Source organism: Mobula birostris, chromosome 11, assembly GCF_030028105.1.
Source record: "Mobula birostris isolate sMobBir1 chromosome 11, sMobBir1.hap1, whole genome shotgun sequence".
Lineage (NCBI taxonomy): Eukaryota > Metazoa > Chordata > Chondrichthyes > Myliobatiformes > Myliobatidae > Mobula > Mobula birostris.
Window position 1 is genome coordinate 68,627,015 of NC_092380.1, and position 9,972 is coordinate 68,636,986.

Below are 9,972 nucleotides of genomic sequence, written 5' to 3' on the forward strand. Positions count from 1 at the left end.
TAGTAAAGGCAAGCATGTCATACACCTTCTTAACCACCCTATCAACCTGTGTCATCATTTTCAGGGAACTACAAACTTAGACCCCAAGATCCCGCTGCTCATCAACACTGTTAAAGAGTTTTACCCTTAACATTGTACTGTCTCTTTACATTTGACCTACTAAGGTGCAACACTTCATATTTGTTCTGATTGAACTCCATCTGCCATTTCTCTGCCCATACTTGAAACTGCTCTATACTCTGCTGAATCCATTGCTAGTCTTCTATGGTATCCACACCACCAACAATTTTTGTATCATCTGCAAATTTACTAATCCACTCATCAACAGTTTAATCCAGGTAATTTATATCCATTACAAACAACAGAGGTCCCAGCACAGATCCCTGCAGGACACTACTAATCACAGACCTCCAGCTAGAATAAGTCCCTTCGACCACTACACTCTATCTTTTATGGGCAAGCCAGCTCTGAATCCAAACAGCCAATTCACAATGGATCACATGCATCTTAATCTTCTGGATGAGCCTCCCATGAGGGACCTTGTTAAACACCTTATTAAGATTTGCCCCACACAAAGCCACACTGGCTCTCCCTAATTAGGCCATGGTTTCCAAATGCACATAAATCCTATCCCAAATAATTATCTTCAGTACCTGCCCTACCACTGACATGACACTCTGCAGCCTATAGTTTCCAGGATTATCCCTAGCTCCCTTCTTGAACAATGGAACAATCAATTATTGGTTAATGTTTTCATGTAACTATTTTTATTCACTAATTTCAGTTGGTTTTATGAGATGAATGGATTCCCTCGTTGACTCCCATATTACAGATGAGATGGGAGCAAGGATAATTGGCCTACTGAGTGCATGCTTACTTTCAGAGCATTCCTATCAGTCCCATTCCCCCACTTCCCTACAAATAATTCTCACTCCCGTGTCCACCAACACCACCTCTATTCACATATCACACATAAGGAATTTACAGTAACAACTTGTACATCTTTGAGATACAGGAGAAAACCAAAGCACCTTAGAAAAACCAGGTAGTGATAGTGAGAACATACAAACAACACAAAATAACACTGTAAGAATGGGATCAAATCTAGGTTGCTGGTGCTGTGAAGCAGCAGCACTAACTCTTGTACTTCAGGTAGACTTCTGTCTTTATCTGTTAATTCAACAGAAACTCTAACCAAACTGACCTTCATCCCTTGTTTCGCTTATGCTCACCACAGAAAGCATCTTCAAAAGAAAGTCCCAAATTAAAACCCCAGGGCAACTTGGGCAAACAAAAACGTAGAAAGCTCCTTTTTTAACTCAGTAAGTGTTAGAATGTGCATTAGATGACCAATCTAACCTTACTTCTGTACCAACCCTTTGACAGAAAAGATATCAGACTTGAAAATGTAATTTTAGGTGACTGGATTCAATCCCTACTCTAGCTGCAATGCTTATCGTCTAAAAAATGGACAGTAGTTGCCATCTAGGCTAAAAAAACCCATGACTTCTACAACAAAGAAAGACAAGTGCAACAAGCAGCTGGGCACATGGGAACATCACTACTGCGGTTTACCCCATATCCTACAGCATCCTGGTTTGGAAATATTATCTTCAATCCTTTACCATTGTTGGGTGTAAATCTCGGAACTCCCTATTGTATAGCATTGTTGGAGTACTTACACAGAAGGTTTGCAACAGTTCAAGATAGTAAATAGATGCTAGGCTTGCCAGCAATGTCAAGAGAATGAAAACAAATAAAAAGAATACCTTTATCTAATCAGCTGAAAGCTTATGGTTCTCCAAACCATGGAGTTTCAACTGTTTTAGCTTTTTTAGATAATCACTCACCACCCCAATATTGATTCCTGTGAAGCAGCATTGATAACAAGAACACTTGCTCCAATTTAGAATGCCAGTATTGCTGTTCATAGCACAATGATGTTTACACTATGGAAAGAATTAAAGGATTGGTAACTATATCTTCTGTTCTCCCTTTAAATCCTTGTGGTTCAGCTTTGTAATCTCCCCTCCAACTTCCAAGCTGTTGATTTCTTACACTTGGGAATGTATATTTAACACATGGCTTGGGTACAGTAATTGATTTCTCCTGGGTGTGAAATCCTTGATCTACCCATTAACTTTAATATCTCTAGATTTCAACAATTTCCTCATTTCTTTTACTGCAACAGCTTCCCAAAAAAGGTAGAGAAAATCTATCAGCATCCAAGAGGAATGCACGCCGGCTGGGTATATTGAGAAGAGAACTTTTATCCACCCGTTCAAATTAGTACCCAGAGCAAACCCTGATTAATTGTTATTTATGAATGGCTGTCACGATATTCTTGCTGATATTTGATTGGCCCATTTTTTAAACTTCTGAATCACAAATATACTCTGAAACTACACATTACTTATTTAAAAATAGAAATGGGAGCAATTTTCTGCTTGCTTGAATACACTTCATGCAAATAGACAACCCCCCTCCAAAAAATAAGTTTGAAAAATTAGATTCAAAACATATAAGGGACACCAATATGTACAAAATCTTATAATTAAATTACCATATTTGTTGGTTGAAACTATATATTTCAATATAAAACAAGATGCTTTTGAGTCATTATTTTTAAGCAGATATCTCCTAATTCTGACTTATTTTTCATGCCTCTGCCCTTTTTATATTTAATTATTTAACAATTATTTCTTTGATGTTTAATCTTCTCATTATGATTGTTGATTTAAGATAAACCTTCTGTGCTTTGTTTATTTTACCTCCATCAAGCCTGTTCAGTGCTAAAATGCTCAAAGTTGCATTTATGGAAAGAAAAAAGTCAATCCATTCTTTACAGATGCTACTTGACTCAATGAATATCTACTGCAATCTCTGATTTTATTTCAGGATCTCCATTCCTGCTTTCTTTTCTGCTTTTACAATTCCTTGACGTCCATAAGTGTTTCACTTTTAATATCATTTCATATGAACCTCACTCAAGCTGCAGCTTGAATGGGATTGTATTGGTCTGTGCCCCACTGTAATTATTGCTTTTCTAATTTATGTACAAAGCCATTTGATTCAAGTGATTACACAAATATGTAATGATATAATCAATGCATCAATAAAACCAGGATTACATAACAAGAACAGCATTTTAAAGCAGTGGGCCCATCAGTGCCTTGCATTATGGTCAGTTTCAGGGACAGGTTGTATTTTGATGGGACAGTATAGAGAAAGAAAGAGCAGCAGGTCAATTAAGTGAAGGAGCAAAGGGTAGAGGAACAAAGTCTGCAGAGAGAGTAGCAGTAGCTAGGGAAGAAGAAAAAATAGAGCAAGACTTTAAAACATTGAAATAGAGGTTTTGGAACAGTATGTTTAAACCTGGCTACAAGACATTGGGAATTAATTTTTGCAGTGAGTTCCATCATTTGCTACAAAAACTAAATAGCTCAGAGGTGAAAAATTTGAAATAAAAACAGAAAATACTATACAGGTAACTTCTAGCAATTGCTCAAGTCACCTAGTAAGTCTAAAGATTAAAATGTGCATTTAGAGAAAGTGCTATTCCTTGAGCTTTTGCTAAGTTTCAACAAAACAATGCAGAAAACCAAAGACTAAGTTTGGGGAGTTGAATGAAGAAATTAAGAGACAACTAGCTAGATTCTCAGGTCAAATTTGCAAATAACTGAAGATGTTTCATAACACAATTACCCAATCTGCATATGTTCTCTCTGATACAAAGATAACCACTGTATGGACAGTGAATAAACCATTTTCTAATTCCTTATTCCATATCCTTATTAACAGCTCATTATGAGCAACCTTTGCTTCCTTGCTTGTTTGAATACACCTTTACATTGCATAACATCAATTACTTTCTCCTGCATTCTATGTTATCATAGATATTCACTTTTGCCCTCTCCCTCTTTCTCATCATTATACAACTATTTATCTTTTGGCAGTTTTGCTGAAAAGTTAACCATTTGGTTAACAAATGGTTAACAAAATGTTAACCATTTCTATCTGATTTGCTAAGTATTTCAAATTTTCAATTAAGTCCTGAAATGAAGCTAAATTTTATTCAATTCTGAACCCGGCTTTTATGTAAATGAGTTTCATACCTTTTGTTTTGAAACCAGATGCCACAGCACAATTTAGCAACAAGCTAGGATACAACAATGCCTTGCATTCTTGGACTACTTTCACATTGAAAAGCATGTCAACACGTTATTCATACTTTGAGTGAAAATGAAACATCAGACCTGTCAGTCAGACCTGTCTCAATGGAATAAGATGATCTACCCTGTTTTGACCTTGCACATCGTCCACCTGTACTTCACTTTCTCTGCAACTGTAGCACTTCTTTCTGCACTCTTTTACCATGTACTACCTCAATGTACCATTGTAATGAATGAATTGATCTATATGATCTGTATGCAAGACAAGTTTTTCACTGCACCTCAGTACATGGGACAATAATAAATCAATTTACCATAAGATGTAGAGGCAGGAATCAGCCACAAACATTTGCTGAACATTTCAATGAACTTGTGGCTGATCTTTTATCTCAATGTCATTTCCCCTTAATAGCCCCATATCTCTCAAAATGTACTGACCTCTCTTCAATAAGCTCACAGACAAAGCCCTTTGGATAGAGAATTTGAATGCTTCACTTCCACAGGATTAAGAAGTCTCTCCTGATCTCTATTGTGAATGGATGTCACATTATTTTAAGATTGTGACCCCTGGTATTTGACACTTGAGCCAAAGTCAATTTCAATGCAACTTCTTTTTTTTCATTTTTTTAATTTTTTAAAAATTTTTATTTGGACAAGGAATTCACAAGTATCATGAACTTTTTTCACATGTATAACCTTTTCCATTTTTTTAATATATGTATAAAACTATAATTATTTATACATTCCTAAGTACACATTAAGATGATATAAAAAGAAATTAGACACTTAAATAGATAATTATGTGCAGTTGAAATTCTACTCTATTAGGCTAAGTAATGATATTGTTAAGAAAAATAGTAATAATAGTGGATTAATAATAATTTCCATATATCTCTTCGGACCATTTATTTCTGGTCCAAAATGTTGTATGTAAGCCTATGTAATGCAATTTCTACATTGCCAAGCCTCTGAAAAATGTTGACTCATCCAATTGGAAGATACAGCTCTTGCTCTTAAGTCAGCAAATTGTGGATTCAAGTGTTACTCTGTACTTAAGCATAAAAAAAATTCATGATACCCTGTTTCCCTTTTTCACCTTTCTTCTTACTTGCCTCCACTGCACTGTTCTCCCTGTAACACAAGAGTGAAAGAAGCTGGAGAAAGCAGTGGACTCTGCCCAATATATCATGGCCACATACCACCACCTCATCTAAAGGATTATTTAAAGGGGGTGTGAGAAGGCAACACCCAAGGATCATACCCATAGGTACAGAAGCCTGAAGTCTCACAGCAACAGGTTCAAAAACAAGAATTTCCTTTCAACCACTCAGTCCTTGAACAAACTGGCAAAACCCCAGTTACTACAGTATTGAGCATTTTGATATATTTGCACTAAAATGGACTTTGCATTTTCCCTAATTGTGTTCTTTCTTGTAAAAATTGTATTTAATTTCAGTTACAGTTTTCTGAGAACACTGCGCAGATGATGCTGTGTACCTGTGATGCTGTTGCAAGTAAGATTTTCATTGCACTGTGCATACATGATCAATAAGCTTGACTTCAGCTCTGTAGCCAGTTATCTGCAGAGGGGAAAGTGGCCAGAGAAGGGCTGCTGGTGAAATCCAATGATTGAAAAGGACCGTGGGCCACCAATGGAAACTAGAAGGTATCTCAATAGCATTAGGGTGGAAGGTGGCAATGTTATTGATGTGGAAGATGTGGCAGTGAGCAGGAGAGGTGCAGTGTCATCTCTGGTACAATATTCTAGCACAGTAATTAATTAACAAGACTGCAATCAGTTATATCTTGAACACTTAGAACACAAAACTGTTATTTTCCAGCTGTCTGTGAATTCATATGCAGCAGTGTAGCAAGTTACTGGTCACATTATCCACCAATGGTCTTGGTGATGGCTGTATTGTATTTTTCTGATGCCAAGGATGAATTAATATTGGTTGTTCCTAATGTGCTAACTATGAAGTCGAGTTTATTGTCGTATGCACACGTAGGTGACCTTTGGGCGTTAAGCGTTAGTATATCTGGGGAGCACACACAAAATGCTGGAGGAACTCAGCAGGCTAAAGCAGCATCTATGGAAAAAGGGTACAGTCGACGTGTCGGGCCGAGACCCTCAATCAGGACTTATGTATCTGGGGACTGGAATGTATCAGAAATCACACTGAATGCAAGGGCAGTCCTCTCCCATGTGGTCTTTGCTGAGGTCTGCTTTACCTTGGTCAACCGCATTACCTACGGTGGCGATGAATCCTTAAGAGATTGTTTAAACCTTAAAATCTCGCGACCACGGGTTCCCGTCATTGTTTGTTCAAAGTATCAAGCAAAGAGGGACTTGATGGCGCACTACTCTGTTCGTTCCACCGATTGACTCCTTTAAGTGAGGTAATTTTCACGAGTATGCACTGAAACCAAAATCTCGGCGAAATGTAAACCAATTAAAGACAACGTCATTGCCCGCACTGTCTCCAAATAACGGCTCAACATTTAACTTGGGGGTCCGCCGGACGCATTGAGAGTCAATCATTCAACTGAACATCTTGTAACTCGGTGAAATTCACATTATTCAACAGGGACGGCTACAGGAAAACACAGAGTCACGCTGGGTTTCAAACTAAACAGCCACCTAGCCAACAGACTTTGCGGTTTAGCCACAGTGCGCACACGGCCAACTCGGGGCCGGCCCTGCCGCCTGTGTGTGACCGGAATGCGAATCCCAACGCCAAGCCTCATTAAGCGTCTTACAGTTACCTCTAGAAACAACTCACTAATCTCCAATAAACCTTATTAGCCGGAGATCACGTCTGATTATGTATTTGATCAGGACAGGCCACTCACTCTAAGCCGTTTGCTGTCGCTATAGATAACGGGAAGCGAACCTCTCGCCCCCGCCCCCACTTACCCCGCTCTGCCACAATGAGCAAGTTCTATGGTGGGCAGCTCGCCCGGACCACATCCATGCGCTCCCCAGACCATCCCCGCCGTTGTGGTGATTTTCCTGCGGCCGATCAGCGGGGGTCGTGGGTCCAGGCGCCCTTGTGCCTGAGATGCACACACAACACTGCCTTCATTTACCCTGCGTTCAATTCTCCACAGATCCACTGAAATCCAGCTGGCCGCTTATCATCGTGCCGCTTTTTGAAAGCTCGTCGCCCAATTGATATGCCCGCCTTCAAAGCAAATTATAAATGTTTAAATACCTAGAGTTCCCCCCACCCCGCGCCTTGCTTTACTAACGGGCTGTATTAGAAAAAATAAACAGTAACGGTGCCCATCATGAGCTCGGGACGTCCCATAGAGCCTAAAAGATTACTTTCGAAGCACGGTAAAATACATTTGCACAAAAAACATACCATTACCAAATTATTCCATTTACAGCTCGGTAATTTGCACGCTGATGCTATTCCGCTCGTTCCTAGAGACCGGGTTAATGTGATAATTTCCTGGATTTCCCTCTCTGCTTTGCCACCGTTGATTCATTCACGCACCGTGCATTTGATTTACTTGCAGAAAACAGATGATCTAAACAGGTCTGAATTCTTCACAAATCCAACCCGCAGACCCAACAGCATGGAGCAATCCAGTATCAATTGCATTTTAAGATTAGGTAATAAAATCATTAAATCGAATAAAAAAATGCAGCGTCCTACCTTGCATTTTGCGGTTAGTATTTAGAAATAAATACTCCACAAATTGCTTACAAAAAATTATTTTTGACAAAAGAGCCATATACTGGCTGCAGAGAAGCGTTGTGTAAACGGACTTTATAGCTATCCCCACCTGGTAGAGATCTGGAGTTTGGTGATAATATAATAAGCCATCCACCAGTGTCACGACGCACCAATCTCTTCCATCTGTCCCTTCTGTCGTCGACCCCCTCTCATTGAAAACTCCGACTCATATCTACCCAGATTGAACAATTGGGATGCCGCCTTGCTGCCATTGGCTAGCTTTCCTTGGATACAGTAGTGTAATTTCAACACGTAATTGACGAAATCCTGAGAGACCCGAATTAGGTGCTTCTCGGAAGGCTGGCTGCCAAAACCAGTCATTAGGAAGCCAAATAAGGGTAATCCTCAAACGCCAACTCACCCCCTCTACCCACACACACACGGAAACTGAAAGGCATGCCAGAGTGCTGAACATCATCACACCGTGATGTAAACTCTTCCAGCACTGTAAATTCTGGCAATCTACTGGGTCTATTGCTCAAATGCATTTATGACGCATCAAAAAGCAAACTCTGTCCCATCCCTCCATGCTTCAAACTAACTTCTATTTCTTTCTTGGTACTGAATGTTCACAAATGAGAGCCTTCAATGTCTCCTCATTATTCTCAACTGACCTGCAGCTCTTTACACAACATTTGTCCATGCTGTCCTTTCCCCCAGTTGGATGGAGTTTAGATTCCTGTTTTCCCAAATATATGGGGAATCATTTGCTTGGTACCAAAGTTACCCAAGAATCAACAGGTTCCCTTATCCATTTCTCACCTAAGCACTATTTCTTCATGACATCATACAAAACCCCATACAATGATAAATTTGACATATACTGAAAACAAGCCCATCTCCCTCATCAGCTCCTCCTAAACTCTCAGCTGTTTATATAGCATTCATTACTGGAAGACCAGAAAATAAAGTTCAACATTAATGGTAAAATTATTATTAAAGTACATATACCACCCAGGATTTATTTTCTCGTTGGCCTTCACAGTGGATACAAAGAAACACAACAGCAGCAATGGAAATCTGCACACAAGGTAAACTAACAACCAATGTGGAGAAGACAACAAACTGCGCAAATACAAAAGAAGAAAAAACATAACAATGAATAAATAAGCAATAAATATGGAGAAGATAAGTTGTTGAGTCCATAGACTGTGGAATCATTTCAGTGTTGTGCTCTAGTTTAAGAGCTTTATGGCTGAGGGTTAATAACTGTTCCTGGACGTGGTGGTGTGGGACTTGAGGCTCCTGTTCCTCCTTCCTGTTGGCAGCAGAAGAGAGCATGTCCTGGATGCTGGGGGATCCTTGATGATGGATGCTGCTTTTCTGTGACAGTGCTCCTTGTAAATGTGCTCAGTGGTGGGGAGGCTTTACCTGTGATAGACTGGATGTATTCACTATTTTTCTAGGTTTTTCTATTCAATGGAACACCAAAGCATTTACTTTAGTCTTTATCACAATCTACATGTTCTGGTAAATGATTTTATTGGCTGGCCACTACCTAAAGCTGAACAAGACAGTATATAATATTGGGGTTAGCTTTGCACCCAAACTGAACTTTTGATCCCATATCCTCATCATCACTTAATTCCCTCCCCATACCACCACCTCAGTTTATTTTTCACAGATTCCCTGTCCTCATACATTTTCCTTCATCCGTTAACAAACTTACCTTCAACTCTAATAAAATCACAAAATGCTCTGAACACTCAAGATTTCAGGCAACGTCTGTAGAAAAAGAATTAAACATTAGGTAGGGTATTCTTTATCAGAAATGGAAAATATTTTTTTCAAATTTTGATTAAAGTCTCTTCAACCTGAAACATCGACTTTTTTTTCCCTCCACAGATGCTGTTTAACCTGGTGAGCATTTCCCATCTTTATTTCAGATTTTTGATTTTCATTCAAAACTCTAATGCTCATCTTCATAATCACCCAGATCCCAATTAGCCATCAGCCCATCTTCATAGACTATATAGAACATCAGGTTATTTGTGATGTTCCAAAAAGAGTTTCCCATGCTATTCTCAACCTCCAGCACTGCATCCTCAGAAATG

The 9,972-nt window shown here is 39.1% G+C and overlaps 1 protein-coding gene across 1 annotated transcript in view; it reads right to left on the minus strand.

Moving 5' to 3' along the window:
- The window catches only part of LOC140205524 (uncharacterized), a 65,394-nt gene extending 58,221 nt beyond the window's left edge, over positions 1–7,173 (minus strand). Inside the window, exon 1 of the mRNA XM_072273146.1 lies at positions 7,090–7,173. The gene's annotated coding sequence lies outside the window, so the exon portion shown is untranslated. The remainder of the gene's footprint in view (positions 1–7,089) is intronic.
- Positions 7,174–9,972: the final 2,799 nt, after the last annotated feature.